Source organism: Schistocerca americana, chromosome 9 (assembly GCF_021461395.2).
Source record: "Schistocerca americana isolate TAMUIC-IGC-003095 chromosome 9, iqSchAmer2.1, whole genome shotgun sequence".
Taxonomy (NCBI): Eukaryota; Metazoa; Arthropoda; class Insecta; order Orthoptera; family Acrididae; genus Schistocerca; species Schistocerca americana.
The window spans coordinates 114,255,948-114,273,100 of NC_060127.1; the positions used below are offsets into that span (position 1 = coordinate 114,255,948).

General features: G+C 43.3%; 1 pseudogene; it reads right to left on the minus strand.

Annotated features, from left to right (window-relative positions):
- Positions 1-16,471: 16,471 nt before the first annotated feature.
- Positions 16,472-16,589, minus strand: LOC124551569 (annotated as a pseudogene).
- Between the last annotated feature and the right edge of the window lie 564 nt (positions 16,590-17,153).

The window sequence follows — 17,153 nt, forward strand, 5'->3', positions numbered from 1 at the left end:
CAGTGTTAAAGACTGCGATGGAGCTCCGTATGCCACGGCAAACTGGCTGACACTGACGGCGGCGGTGCACAAATGCTGCGCAGCTAGCGCCATTCGACGGCCAACACCGCGGTTCCTGGTGTGTCCGCTGTGCCGTGCGTGTGATCATTGCTTGTACAGCCCTCTCGCAGTGTCCGGAGCAAGTATGGTGGGTCTGACACACCGGTGTCAATGTGTTCTTTTTTCCATTTCCAGGAGTGTATATTTAGAAGCTGAGCGTTCCATGTTCTGCATAGTAGCGCGTGAGGAAATAGTTCACCGAGCTTTTAGCGCTCTCCTGACATTCTAATTACCAAAAGCATTACATTAGCAGCGTAAGGAACTACATCTTTATGTTAGAAAAGTTGCCAAACTCGTGCAGTGTTATATACATTAATCCATCGCTGGATGCTAGCAGGGTTTTGGAGGTTCCTTGGAAACTGATGACCCAAATTCTTCTCTGCAATAGAGGGGTGGCGCTTAGGTCGAGCTGACAGACATGTTTGTTGAACTTCCAGAGATTAAATATCAGCCGTGCTGTAACTGTCATGAAGTTCCTTGATTTATGTGTCTTACTCTACCATGCTTTCCTTGGAATTGGTGCGTAGTGGCTGCCTTTGTTTTTGGATGACTGCAACTATTCCTCTTGTCAATCACTTCCAGTGCATTGGTATCATATCGATAAAAGCGACTTTATCATATTTAATAGTTCCATGCAAGGATGCCTACTTTGCTTGGACATCTATTGTCATTACCAGGTGCCCTGGAGTGGTACATACAGATGCCGCCAAGTCTAGTGGAAGCATTGGTAGTAGTTATTGGGTATACCGAAAAAAATAAAAACACCTACACAAGTTGGATCCATACTCCACTATTATCACAGCCGAGCTGATTGCCATTTTGGAAGTCAGCTCAGCTCAACATCCGTACCACCATGGTGTTGCGACAGTTCCTCTAGACCCGAAACACGTGAACAACTGCTGCAACTAACGGGTTGGTGCAACTATTCTGATGGTTTGTAATCTGTTTTAGGGCTGACATACTATCTGATGACTATTGTGTCTGCTATGGTCGTCTGTGCAAATAGCAGTACTTCCAAAATGGCAATCTGCACGGCTGTAATAATAGTGGAGTATGGATCGATCTTGTGTAGGTGTTTTTGTTTCTTTCGGTATACCCAGTAACTACTACCAATGCTTTCACTAGACTTGGCTCCATCTGTATATACTACTCAAGCATCGTATAGTGTGACAGGAATTTCATTGCTGTTGCGTTAGATGGGTCCTATTTTTTATTTGTTAAACTGGTGTTGACATCAATTTGCAGAGTCGACGGTGCATTTGTCATTCTGTAGCGCGGTAGAAGAGGACTTATCCACACCTGGTGCCTTAATGCCTGCATCTCCATATATTCAACTGCGATGTGTGGAAGTTACTGATTTACCCAGCATCCTCCCCACACAGAGTAAGATGTTAAAACCCGGATTTCTCTTCGAGAGGTTCACGTTCATAGAAATAGAATTGTAAGAGGAATTTCTTGCAGAGGAATATTAATCGCTACTTTAATGGTGGTTAGTTCGCTGAAACTGATAATGCGTTGATGGCGGTTCACATGAAGGCTCCAGTAACTACCATCAAGGCTTCTTATGTACAGGGTCGTGTGTCCGGATCGTGCTGTCTGATGCTGAACCGTAGCGCATATGTCCATAATCAAAGTGTTTGCTTAGTAGCGACCGGCATAAAGACTTCACAGTCCGTCGATCAGAGTCCCACCATACTCCCTGCGTAGCTGTGATGAGATTGCAGGCTTTTTCCTGTCTGGTTGGATACGAGGGGTTCATCTTACCTGATCGTCGACAAACATACCGAGATATTGAGTTGTCTTCGCAAATCGAAAAGTATTGACCAAATTGCATTGTTTGGGGAAGTGGAAGTAAATATCATGAGAGTAGAGTTTCTGTCAGAGATTTCGAAGCCGGTTCTGCACATCACTCATGCAGACGTGAGAGCTGTGTGCAATATTTGGCCCATACAAGACATAGAAGAGAGAACCTTTCTGCTTCATGTAACGACAGAGCGTGGTACGAGAGCCCTACCTGGCAGTGTTTACGCAACAATCGCGAGTTCCAGCAGCTTTACCTTTCAGTTTCAGGACATATTTCCGTTACGATATTGTGGTGTCACCGCCAGACACCACACTTGCTAGGTGGTAGCTTTTAAATCGGCCGCTGTCCATTAGTATACGTCGGACCCGCGTGTCGCCACTGTCAGTGATTGCAGACCGAGCGCCGCCACACGGCAGGTCTAGAGAGACGTCCTAGCACTCGCCCCAGTTGTACAGCAGACTTTTACAGAGATGGATCACTGAAAAATACGCTCTCATTTGCCGAGACGATAGTTAGCATAGCCTTCAGCTACGTCATTTGCTACGACCTAGCAAGGCGCCATTACCAGTTAATATTGAGATTGTAATACATGTACCGTCAAGAGCGATTTACACCAATTATGGATTAAAGTTAAGTATTCCAGCAGCAACGTACCTTATTGGCTATATTAATTACATTGTCCTGTTCCAGACCTCACGCCAGTTTACGTGAGCTTAAAAGCGTGCATTTCGGCTACCTCCAAACTCCGTGAATTGGCTCCTGCCAATTCACAACAGATATGTTTCACCGTCAACAACCACAAGCGTTATACGGCTGCACCCGTCTTCCCAAGCTGTTTCAAAGTCTGTTAGTAAAGTGCGCCGTTCCGTTCTAAACGAAACGCTTCAATCCTCGGTTTTATAGGAAAGTTGCGAGTATAACAATGTAACGCATTTACGCAGCCTCCACGAACTACTATTTGCGAAAACTTCAGCCTCCTCTACACTTTTATCTCATATGTCCTCATTTTACACGGTTACAGTAAATTGCTCTTATCTCATACCTGAAACCCTGAATTGCACATCATAACCATTTTTATTCTTTTTTAGAGATATGTTTTTAACTTCACAGCTTATCCCCTTAGTTACGAGTATATATTCAGTACGATTGGAAGCGTTTTCCCATCAGTGTGGAAGCTGGAATTCGTTTGCTTGAACCAACTTGTGTATTTTTGTCGGAAGTCTTCCGTCAGCAATTACACCTACAAAGAGGCGACGTCACCGCAGACAATGTGCGTCATTGCAGCATTCGAGAGCTGACGTAATATCGGCTGTCGATTAATTGCTACGCGGTTCAAATTTTCGTATATGATGGTGCACCCGAAGCTTCAATTAGTCACGCAACCTGACTAATTAGTCGCTATCGATGCTGATATCGGACCTGTACATCAGCTGATGCAAGTGGAGCGGATTCAAACCACCGGCGTTTCTCGTGACATATGACTGATTAATACAATGTTAATCCAGCGCTGCTGCGTGCATTACACCATTTTGTAAATAATTTCTTTGCTAATTTCTACAGTCTTAGGGACACACATGTAAACGAGTAATTCCCTCTGTAAGCAGTTTTCTTGAAGTTATCAACCTCTTCTCTGGTTCTGTGTGGCCCCTTCTGAGCTAGCCTCTTCATCTCGGAATAGCACTTGGAAGCTATATCAACAATTATTTTTAGGAGGTATTCCAAATTCAATTTTCCTCTGCAGATTTTAACTTGAACGCTCCCTTCTTCTTGTCACTACTATCCATGTGCATCTTTCTTCGTCAATTCTTCGCAGAAATTCCCAACTTCTCTAGCAAATCAAAAATGTTCAAATGTGGGTGAAATCTTATGGGACTTAACTGCTAAGGTCATCAGACCCTACGTTTACACACTACTTAACCTAAATTATCCTAAGGACAAACACACACACCCATGCCCCAGGGAGGACTCGAACCTCCGCCGAGATCAGCCGCACAGTCCATGACTGCACCGCCCCAGACCGCTCGGCTAATCCCGCGTGGCTACTTCTGTAGCATCACACGTCAAAGGCTTCGACTGTCTTGTTTTCGATTTTCACAGATTTCATGGTTCACTACCATACAGTGCAAGAGGGTACTGCAGTAAGCACACGAATTGCTGAAAAAAAAAATTCACGATCTTCGAATTCTCGTACAACACACACAGCCATACCCGAGGGAGGACTCGAACCTCCGCCGGGATCAGCCGCACAGTCCATGACTGCACCGCCCCAGACCGCTCGGCTAATCCCGCGTGGCTACTTCTGTAGCATCACATGTCAAAGGCTTCGATTGTCTTGTTTTCGATTTTCACAGATTTCATGGTTCACTACCATACAGTGCAAGAGGGTACTGCAGTAAGCACACGAATTGCTGAAAAAACAAATTCACGATCTTCGAATTTTCGTACAACACACACAGCCATACCCGAGGGAGGACTCGAACCTCCGCCGGGATCAGCCGCACAGTCCATGACTGCACCGCCCTTAGACCGCTCGACTAATCCCGCGTGGCTACTTCTGTAGCATCACATGTCAAAGGCTTCGATTGTCTTGTTTTCGATTTTCACAGATTTCATGGTTCACTACCATACAGTGCAAGAGGGTACTGCAGTAAGCACACGAATTGCTGAAAAAAAAATTCACGATCTTCGAATTCTCGTACAACACACACAGCCATACCCGAGGGAGGACTCGAACCTCCGCCGGGATCAGCCGCACAGTCCATGACTGCACCGCCCCAGACCGCTCGGCTAATCCCCCGCGGCTACTTCTGTAGCATCACACGTCAAAGGCTTCGACTGTCTTGTTTTCGATTTTCACAGATTTCATGGTTCACTACCATACAGTGCAAGAGGGTACTGCAGTAAGCATACGAATTGCTGAAAAAAAGTTTTCGATCTTTGAAATTGCGTACATGTGCGCACTATAATGCAATACAGGTAGCACTGAAAAAACAAGGCTTATGAAAGTACATAAATAAGTTTACTGTTATAGTAAAATCCAGACGATAATCAGAATACGCTTAGGCGACATAAATCGTGGCATACCTCCTAACATCGAGTGGATCCTCCTTTTTCCCGGCGTAGTGCAGCAACAGAACGTGACATGGTCTCAACAAGTCGTTGGAAGGCCACAGCAGAAATATTGAGCCATTGTGTTTTAACTTACCACAATTTTCCGCCGCTTTACAATGTGAGTCACCGTTTTATCGCCTGCTTTTATTGTTTCTTATCTTCTTCTTTCGTTTTAAAAAGTCTGTAGGCTGCAGAGCAGCGCACTAAGCTGCTGCCAGCCCGCCCCCTTAGGGGGGAATCGAAATTCAATAAAGGAAAAAAAACTAAGCGAGGCCTATGAGAAAGTGGCTGCCCTGTTGGCCGCTGTCCATGGGCTACGCCACGTTGAGACTGCGTATCCACGTCGCCATCCGGATCCGCTGACCATCTTCGAGGAATCGGCTTCCGAACAGGACCTGCGCTGGGCCTGGCACGCCCACCACGGCTGCCTCCTTCGCCAGGACTAGCCCTCCATTCCACGTCCACGGCTTTCCAATCTTACCTGTCCATGTCGGACTACGTCTTTATGCCAGACAGAAGAGTACTGTCACAGTTGCAGGGTGGGATGGGACTCCAAGTCCCACCGCCACACCTCCAAAGTGTATTGCAGTGACGCAGTGTCACTGCCCTATGGTTTATATTTACTGACTCACCAACACACTTAGACCGCGGTAGGCTGGTGATTAGTGTACCGTATCACAAAAAAAAAAAAAAAAAAAAAAAAATCAGCGAAGCAGTCTGATATCCCGCTTACAGACATCGTGTTTACTTTTCATATTTCCGAGTACTGGTGAACGCTGTTGATTTCGTGAGGTTTTTGCTAGTGAGCCCGTTGCTTCTTACGTGTTGATGTTCTTGGTGTCTTGCTCAGTCGTCTGTCGTTGTGCGTGTCCATCCTTTTCCGTTCGTCCGTCTTGTTTGTTTGCGGGCCGCTCCCGTTCGGTCCTGCCGCGTTTTCGTTCACGGCCACCCCGCGTCCGATCCGGTCGCGGTTACAGCAATTAGTAAATTTTTTTTTTTTTTGAGACGCCCTGTGCTTCAGGTGGGCCTACAGTCACTAACAGCAGCAATACTGCTCTGGTTTGAAAGTCGTTGTCATTCACAAGGCGTCACACTCGGTTTTGATCCCTGTCGGTTAGTATGGTTTTACGACCTCTGTTCGTACGTCATGTTACGTGGCTCTCGGTGGTACGCCATTCCTTGTAGACGCGGAGGCCAGTCTGCGCTGATTCACCAAAAAATCAGACAACTTCACTCTCAGTGTGGACGCGGGAAAGCGATAGCGGCCTTCTGCATTCTGTCAACCTTACTGCCGGGATTCCGTGCACTCAACTGTCACATACACACCACCTGACTGACGTGACTTGCGTTCACAAGTGGAGGGTCACATCGCCACATGGTACCAGTGCTGCACCGTCTACAGAGCCTCAGAGCGATAAGGGATCATTAATACAGGGTGTGCGCTGTAACACCAGTACGCCTCACGCACCGGTCAACCATGCCTAGCCGGCCGGGGTGGCCGAGCGATTCTAGGCGCTTCAGTCTGGAACCGCGCGACCGCTACGGTCGCAGGTTCGAATCCTGCCTCGGGCGTGGATGTTTATGATGTCCTTAGGTTAGTTCGGTTTAAGTAGTTCTAAGTTCTAGGGGACTGATGACCTCAGAAGTTAAGTCCCATAGTGCTCAGAGCCATTTGAACCATTTGAACCATCTCTAGTCAAGTTTCTTCCCATGTTGCCCCGAAAGTTGGCTGCACTGCGTTTTGTCGGAAAGATGTGTGCAGCTGTGTGTTGGTGCGGCAGTTCTACATCTACATCTACATCTACATGGATACTATGCAAATCATATTTAAGTGCCTGTCAGAGGGTTCATCGAACCACCTTCACAATTCTCTATTATTCCAATCTCGTATAGCGCGCGGAAGGAATGAACACCTGTTGTGAGAAGCTAATATTGGTGAGTTATTACAAAAATACGGTTGTTTGCATTAGGAGAGCGAATTGATATTGTGGAGTGATACAGAAACGAGCTGCATAAAGTAGTGTAGACAAAAGATTCACGGGAAGTGTCTTAGTACGAGACTCCCCACGACCAGCACTATTCAAGATACGTATAAGAAATGGAGAGCTGTGGAATCCATTCAGAACGTGCAGAGGAACAGGCGGCCGACAGTGAGGACCTCTGAAATTATGGCCCAGACAGAATTCGCATGGAAGTTACAAGAACTCACTGAAAGTCAGTAAGGAGGTTTTCTCAGCAGGTTGGTAGCTATCGTATATCGTGTACAAAAAATATGGGATTAAAAGCCTATTGTGAAAGTGTGGTGGAGGAGCTAAAATTTGATGACCAGATGAAAAAAGAAATGATTACTGTAACTCACTGTTGACATCATTGGCCAATGTTTACTTGTACCCATTGGTTGACTTCATGTCAAATGAGGTCTGGTTTCAGTTTTCAGGTTATGTAAACTCCCAGAATTGCCGATACTGGATCCAGGACGACCCACATGCTCTACATGAAGAATGTCTCCACTCAGGGAACATAGGTGCGTTGCCTCGCATGCGCATTGCTGGCCCCGTATTTTTCAATTACAGTGCCAAATATCTAGAGATCTTTGACTCTTTCTGTGCATAAGTAGCAGATGCAGAGAAGCTGTGTGCACTATCGCAATAAGATGGAGCAACTGCTCACACGTTCAATTAATGTTTAGCCCACACCACTAGATTTATCACTAGAGGCCTCTGACCCCCTCTCCCATGGTCCCCGGGCGTGATTTTTTTAATTCTGGGCATACTCAAAAGCAATGTCTACGTTGACAATTCCACACAGTAGACGATGTGAAATGTATGTTGCTGGTAACGTCGTCACACGAAGTCAGCGATGTCTGGATGCCAATGGCCAGCGTGTCCAGCATCTCTTATACACAGATAACTACATGATTTTTACGTTACTGTCATTAGTTGATTGTTACTTGAATCTCGGGCATGAGGCGTTCCGCTTTTATGTGAGACTCCCTGTACTTTCTCCCATAGAGTTACTTACAGTACAAATAAAATGAAGCCTTATTCGGTAGAGATGCACCTGCGTGATGTATTTGTAATAAAGTCGTCTCGAACGTTGCGTAGAAACATCTTTGAGAAGACTACTTTCTGTTCGTAACTGATTTCATGTTACAACAGCAGCTGTGTCGCAGGCTGTTGTTTGATACCAGTCGCTCTCGATGATCCACGCATGGCGTTTCCATCTTCCCCGCCATTCTCAGTGACAGAATCGCAATTTCAGAGCCAGGCATTCGTCTCCCTCATATTCGCGCAGCGAGATGCCGTGGGGTCATTAATCACTCCGCATCCATTAACAGGGTCGTGCATCAATCGCATCGCTACCTATATATCACTTTGTCCGCAGCGTGCAGTAGCTGCTCCGTGGTGTATGTGTGTGTGTGTGTGTGTGTGTGTGTGTGTGTGTCTATGCAGAGTACGTGGGTGATGTGCGGCATCGGAAATAACGGAACGTGAGAGGGATCTCCGGGAAGAAAAGAAGCAGACATAAACATCTTGTGAAACTTCCTGACAGATTAAAACTGTGTGCCGGACCGAGACTCGAACTCGGGACCTTTGCCTTTCGCGGGAAAGTGCTCTACCAACTGAGCTACCCAAGCACGACTCACGCCCCGTCCTCACAGCTTTACTTCTGCCAGTACCTCGTCTCCTACCTTCCTAGTAAACATCTTGTTATTGCGGTTTTCAACAAAACTCGCTAACGTACGCACAACGGAGCTAATTTAAAGTAATCTGTTGCTTTTCTTACATGAAAGTAATTCTATATCGTAAGCCTGGGAGTGGGCACAAGGGTTTTGCAGCGCGTCGTAGGAAATGTTGACCTGTGGCAAGCCGCGCCTGAAAACTTTCGGTGAAAGACTCGATATCGAGTTTTCTTTATCGAACATGGCGTTGTTACTCCTATGAGTTTGATTCCTACTCAAAAATAAAAGCCTTCTGGAAGACGAAGAGATTGAAATATGAGGGACATGTGTTGATAAGTTATACGGCACACTACAGCCTTTAAATAAGCTGTTAATCAGTGCTAGCAAAATAAATAGCAGGCTAAATATTAAAATAAATTCTGGAGTAAAATCCAACTGGTTGAAAATGCGCGACCTTCAGCACAAGAATACGAAGCTTTAATCGTAACTAGATTTAATTCTTCTTTGCAATAAAAATTTAAATTAGTTCTGTTATGACAATTCCATTATTGTTTAAGGGATTAATATTGTCAACTGTCGCAAAAGTGGGTGTTGCTAGCTTGACCATCTGCAACTACATACTAGTATATGTGTGAAATAGGGTTCATAGTCTACGGGCCGAAAAAAAAACAATAATTCAACATTCTTGATGCTGTACTTGTCATGAGAAATTACACCATTCCTACATAAAGATTAATACCGGCAAAAATGATAAGCATTAACTCTCGTCTCATTCTTATTGTATTAAAATGTCATATTTATTTATGTTATTTGAAGTCTAAACTAGTTAAGGAAGTTATTAATTAATTTTGAAATCACTGTTTCAGAGAAATAAATGTTATAGGTTATACATGTCATTGTATGTGGGAGTTATCTGTCGATTTAATGGAAAGACATTTCATCCGAAGACAAGATTTCTAAGTACTGTTTATTCGACGATAATCGATTTCGACAGAAGTTGCAAACTAGTTCACTCTGCTGATGATAAAAGTATAGTAATCACACCCAGCAAGCAAGAATCAGCTGTGGAAATTGTAAATAATGTCTTTCAGAAATTTATTAAGTGGATTCTAACTACATTTTGAGAAAACACAGTATATACAATTTGTACAGTAAATAGCATAACACAATTCATAAATGTAGGCTATGAAAAGATGTCTGTTGCTGAAGTAGAATATTCACAATTTCTGGATGTGTGCGTTGATCAGAAATTGAATTGCGAAACACACCGATGAACTGGTGTAACAGTTAGGTTCAGCTACTTATGCTATCAGGGTTATTGTAAATTTTGGTGATAAAAATATCAGTAAATTAGCCTTCTATGCCTATTTTCTGTGGTGTCACCGCCAGACACCATACTTGCTAGGTGGTAGCCTTTAAATCGGCCGTGGTCCGTTAGTATACGTCGGACTCGCGCGTCGCCACTGTCAGTGATTGCAGACCGAGCGCCGCCACACGGCAGGTCTAGAGAGACTTCCTAGCACTCGCCCCAGTTGTACAGCAGACTTTGCTAGCAATAGTTCACTGACAAATTACGCTCTCATTTGCCGAGACGATAGTTAGCGTAGCCTTCAGCTACGTCATTTGCTACGACCTAGCAAGGCGCCATTACCATTTGCTATTTATCTTGTGATGCATGTACCGTCAGGCCGATGTTCACCAATTATGGATTAAAGTTAAGTATCCCAGAAGCTACGTACCTTTTTTGCTAGTCTCTATTCCTTTAACTGTTCCAGACCTCACGCCAGCCTGCGTGAGCTTAAACGCGTGCCTTCGGCTTCCTCTCATAGTGACTTGGCTGTCTTGCCAAGTCACATTTTCAATCACTGCTTTCATATGGTATTATATTTTGGGGTAATTCGTCATTAACAGAAAAAAGTATTCATTGCACAAAAGCGTGTAATCAGGTAATAGGTGTAGGCCAGCCAAGATCGCATTGCAGACATTTATTTAAGGAAATCGAGACATTCACTATACCATAACAATACACATATTCAATTATGAAATTTGTAATTAATAACCCATATCATTTCAGAAATAATAGCAAATTGCATAGCTGCAACACCAAAAGAAAGGTTGATCCTCACTATTCTGGGTTAAAGCTGACTTTGACACAGAAAGGGGTGAATTGTGCTGCCACTAAAATCTTTGGTCATTTCACAAATAGCATTAAAAGGCTGACAGATAGCCACCCAACAATTAAAAATGAATTAAAAGAATTTCTGAATGACAACTCATTCTACTCAATAGATGAAGTTTTAGATATGCAGTGGTATGTAGAAAAATTAATTATTTTGTGTCAAGAAAACTTATGTTAAAGAGACACGTTCCAAATCATTACGAAATGTCATATTCATGACCAATGGAACAAGTGTTAATGTATATATCTATGTATTTATACTTTCTGATGTGATCTTTGGAAATTTAAAGTGTTTACATATAAGTCACATAGCGGAAACACATTCCAGTTATTGCTGACAAACCATTGCACTTCTGCCGTTTTGTTAGTGGAATCTGTTCCCTGTATGTTACTGATATGTATACACTTCAAATTTTCGAAGACCAAATGGTGAGAACAATCTTCTTTCGGAACTGATCATCGTGAAACAAATAATATTTTGTGATATTTTTTTTGGAATAACTTTCTTTCCATTAACTAAATATTATTTGAATGAATGGTCATTAAGTTCCATACCTCAATCCGTACAAAACGAAGAATCGCTTCGTTGTTCTTCTGTCTGTCTATTCGACTGTTGAAAACCCCATTTCTCAGGAACGGATAGACGTACCGACTTGAAATTTGTCACGTACTGAGGACTATGGTCTCTTGGTTGTGTATAATAAACATTATCTTTTAAGTCAATGCAATAAAAAGGCGTAGACATTTGCGTCACATATTTTGATACTCAAAAACTCATTCATCAAAACCTGTTGACCTAGAATCATGAAATTATAAAGAAGCAGAGTTTCGTAGTACAAGTAACGGAAAACATCCGAAAATTGTTAATTTATCATTATAACACATAAAAATATTTCTACGTCAATCTTGAAATTAAAGCAATCAGCAGTTCTGCATTTATGCTAAGTGGGTAGCAAGGCTGAAAGTTAAACATCAGCCAAGGATTGGACTTTATTGTTCATATGACACGTGCTGGAATTTACCCATCCATGATCGATTGCTGCGCGTGTATATGGCGTTTCAAGACTGTTCTGTGAATTTTTGTCACAAACAGCTTTGAACGCCATGTATACATGCAGTAATCACTCCCGGATATCTGTTGATGGATCGTATGAGCAAAAAGTCGTCCGTTGCCTGGTGTTTGACTTTTACCATTGCGACCCAGTCGGCCTGAATGCGAAACTTCTGGTAATTGTAATAATGGGACACTAACATCCTGCATGACATTGTTACACTTGTATTACTGAAATAAAAAAAAAAAAAAATTCTTTAAAGTCTTGGGATCTTTAGGATCGATATCTTGCCAGTATCAATGTCGATAACAGGCAAAACCAGTCGACGTTGTCGATTCCCGCAATGGATGAACTGTCATTATACACAGTTAAGTTTGTGTGGAGCCATTAGTGCGAGAATCCTACTCGCACCTGGAGAGCGTTTTTGGTGCAAATTTTCCATTAATTGTGATAATAAAGCTGGCAGAGGCGTGTGTGATGTTTGCATGAAATGACGCACATGAACAGCTGCATTAAGGATGGAACATTTGCACAGTTTCGAAGGTAGAGTTAAGAATCAGCCCACGTTTCTTTCTTCATTCTTATAGGAGATACAGTCTTGTGAAATGGAATAAATCTATCTGAAATACCTTGTACCATGTCCAAGTATGAGGTGGAATTTTGTGCATACTGAACAACAAATACATATGAAAGACAGCTGGCTTTGTTCGTTCATCAGATCCAGATGATATCTGATTGCAACTTTCGGGTTGATGCGTAGTTTTTTAGTTCCATAAAATTCTTCTACGTTTTTCACGCAACGTCGCCTCGTAAACAAAATAGATGCATGTGAAACATCTGTAAACATACGTGACTAGAATGAAACTTCGCAGCAACCATTGTTTACAATGGAAGGGTATCATGACAAATGTTCGTCTAGGTAATATCGTAGGGTCACTGGACTGGTGATCACAACATGTACACGACGTCTCAAATGTTTTGCGTCTAACCTCTGTGAAATGCGATAGGAAGCTGGTGTTGAGTGGAAGGGTACTGAGCCATAATGAATTTACTAACGTTTCTAAAAACACTTATGTATTTCTTTTTAAAAGCAAACATCCAAGAATAACATGTACTGAAAAGGCTGAATGTCAATAACCAATTGATGGCAAACACCTCAAAAGGGCAACAGTATAAATTCACTTCCTTTTAGTAAAGAATATTAAATGAAGTAAAAAGAATACATTTACATTACAAATGGCAAAACATATGATCAAATGATTATGTCACACATAACAGTCATCGGCTATTGCCGGTAATTATCAAAACGCCATTGCTCAAATAGCCAAAATGACTGACAAAGGTGGTTCAAATTTATAATGGTAGAGGCGGTGGCAGAGGCGATGCCAGGAGCAATAATTCCTCCTCCTCTACTAACTTAGATGGCAGTTGCCGCTACCACAGTACTAGAAACCTTCATTAAAAATTGCAGTCGTGGATCTCAGGCACCTTTAACAAGATCACAGTCAACAAGAGATACAATCACCTATCCCGGAACACAGAGACAAGTCGTTAATTATTTAGTAAAAATTAAACATACTACAAATGCTATCTCTATGCTGTTCATTTTTGGAACACAACCTACGACCATTATAGAGACAGTAGTGATGACACTTTCTGCGGGACCTGACCATCATTTTGCAGGACAATGCAAAGGCACGTACAGTGCAAGCTGTTACTGATTTGTTTGACTGATGGGGCTGCTAAGTGCTATACCACCTATTACACTTGCCTCACTTAAACCATCGTGAGTTCAACTCGATTTCTAAACAGAAAGAAACACTTCACGGCATTCGCTTCAGAACTTACACAAATTCGTCGGGCAACAGACCGCGCAGCTCGAACTGTCAACACAACTGGCACCGCTAAGAGTGTCCTACGACTTCCACATCGCTGGCAACGGGTTATACACAATGCTGGTGACTACTTTCAAGGTCAGAAGAACTTTGAAACACGTGTGTATTTTGTTCGAGCTGTAAATAAATAGTTGCCACTATTTCACAGAGGAAGACTGCACTGTAGTTCCTTCTCTAGATTGTCGCATAGATGACAAAATGGTAGATATCGAAATAGACGACAGAGGGATAGAGAAACAATTAAAATCGCTCAAAAGAGGAAAGGCCGCTGGACCTGATGGGATACCCGTTCGATTTTACACAGAGTACGCGAAGGAACTTGCCCCCCCTTCTTGCAGCGGTATACCGTAGGTCTCTAGAAGAGTGTAGCGTTCCAAAGGATTGGAAAAGGGCACAGGTCATCCCCGTTTTCAAGAAGGGACGTCGAACAGATGTGCAGAACTATAGACCTATATCTCTAACGTCGATCAGTTGTAGAATTTTGGAACACGTATTATGTTCGAGTATAATGACTTTTCTGGGACTAGAAATCTACACTGTAGGAATCGGCATGGGTTTCGAAAAAGACGGTCGTGTGAAACCCAGCTCGCGCTATTCGTCGACGAGACTCAGAGGGCCATAGACACGGGTTCACAGGTAGGTTCCGTGTTCCTTGACTTCCGCAAGGCGTTCGATACAGTTCCCCACAGTCGTTTAATGAACAAAGTAAGAGCATATTGACTATCAGACCAATTGTGTGATTGGATTGAAGAGTTCCTAGATAACAGAACGCAGCATGCCATTCTCAATAAAGAGAAGTCTTCCGAAGTAAGAGTGATTCCAGGTGTGCCGCAGGGGAGTGTCGTAAGACCGTTGCTACTCACAATATACATAAATGACCTTGTGGATGACATCGGATGTTCACTGAGGCTTTTTTGCGGATGACGCTGTAGTATATCGAGAGGTTGTAACAATGGAAAATTGTACTGAAATGCAGGAGGATCTGCAGCGAATTGACGCATGGTGCAATGAATGGCAATTGAATCTCAATGTAGACAAGTGTAATGTGCTGCGAATATATAGAAATAAAGATCCCTTATCATTTAGCTACAATATAGCAGGTCAGCAACTGGTAGCAGTTAATGCCATAAATTATCTGGGAGTACGCATTAGGAGTGATTTAAAATGGAATTATCATATAAAGTTGATCGTCGCTAAAGCAGATGCCAGACTGAGATTCATTGGAAGAATCCTAAGGAAATGCAATCCGAAAACAAAGGAAATAGTTTACAGTACGCTTGTTCGCACGCTGCTTGAATACTGCTCAGCAGTGTGGGATCCGTACCAGATAGGGTTGATAGAAGAAATAGAGAAGATCCAACGGAGAGCAGCGTGCTTCGTTACAGGATCATTTAGTAATCGCGAAAGCGTGACGGAGATGACAGATAAACTTCCGTGGAAGACTCTGCAGGAGAGACGCACAGTAGCTCGGTACGGGCTTTTGTTGAAGTTTCGAGAACATACCTTCACCGAAGAGTCAAGCAGTATATTGCTCCCTCCTACGTATATCTCGCGAAGAGACCATGAGGATAAAATCAGAAAGATTAGAGCCCACACAGAGACATACCGACAATCCTTCTTTCCACGAACAATACGAGACTGGAATAGCAGGGAGAACCGATAGAGGTACTCAAGGTACCCTCCGCCACACACCGTCACGTGGCTTCCGGAGTATGGACGTAGATGTAGATGTAGGTTAAAGGTCCAATCCTCGTATTGTGCTATGTAGTAGGCAGCAAACATGGTGGATAGACCCTGCTGATTCGGTGAAATCTCATCATCCAACAGCCTGAAAATACCAGAGGATCCATAACGTAGCCTGGAAGCGGCAGAGGAAAGTTTGCCTCCAATAAAAGTGGTTCTCCGTGGCGATATATATCACTCCTAGACATTTGAGGCAAAGACTTTGAAACACCATGTACAAATCACGTGCTGCATGACGCCTGAACCCGTATGAGACTGTTTGCATTCATGAAAAAATAGGAACAACGAATATATTCGAAAACAGAAAAAAAATTATAGATCAACGCGCAGATGCATCGTACGGGTTTTTGGTGTCTTGAACATCACTGACTTGAAACCGAAAACTAGGATATCGTAGTACACGGATGGCAAATGAGAAAATGGGTCTAGAACTAGAAGACGCGCAAAACCAGGAAATCTGCAGCACAGTTGTGTTCAAGTTTCGTTCTTTGCGAGTCGAGAAATAGAAAACTGATACCAAATGGTCAGACGACCAACGTGTTAGTTGCAGTGCATTGATAGCCAACATCTGACAGTAATAGGAAATAGAATGACGACAATTGTCATAATGGTTGTAACCTTTTCGCTGCACTCTGGTAGCCGACTGACGATCATAATGATTGTAAACATTGCGTGGCAGACTAAAACAACTAAAAAACTCAACACGAACAGGTCAAGGAGACCCTGGGGTACTGACCGGCCGCCGTGTCATCCTCAGGCCCACAGGCGTCGCTGGACGTGGATACGGAGGGGCATGTGGTCAGCACACCGCTCTCCCGGCCGTATGTCAGTTTACGAGACCGGAGCCGCTGCTCGTCAATCAAGTAGCTCCTCAGTTTGCCTCACAAGGACCGAGTTCGGCCCGCTTGCCAACACCGCTCGGCGGACCGGATGGTCACCCATCCAAGTGCTAGGCCAGCCCGACAGCGCTTAACTTCGGTGATCTGACGGGAACCGGTGTTACCACTGCGGCAAGGCCGTTGGAATGTGGCAGACTAATGGAATTTAAAAAAAAAAAAATGGAGAAATAAATCGTATTAGTAACAAATTGTGTATTCGCCTTCATGTTGGTCAAAATCGGCTTCTGTAGCTATTGTTCGTGTAGATAAGAATAACACTGCCGGAATTACCGCTTTGGAAGAATTCCCACCGCGAGAAGTCGTCAGTTACACTTTAGTAATGTCCGCAACTCTATTCCCATACTCTGTTATCGCTAGTACATCTGTTGATATTGATAAACTGCTGTGTGTTCATGCTAAACGTAACCGTAAATTAAGTCCTGATGATATATAGTGTATTTGAATTAAAGCACTTGAAGATATTGCTAAATTTAGTTTAATGGATGACTGTACTTATTATGTCTACTTCATTTTGAGAAACAGAGATGAGCATAACAAACACAATCTTATAATTCGTCACTGATAATAATAGATAACAAACCATCTCAGTTACTGATCCGTATCGTATATTATACTCACCACTCATGTATGCATCGGTTACGTCAACGGTTGCTGCGTGCCATCGCGTCTGGTTTGCTATAAGTATATCA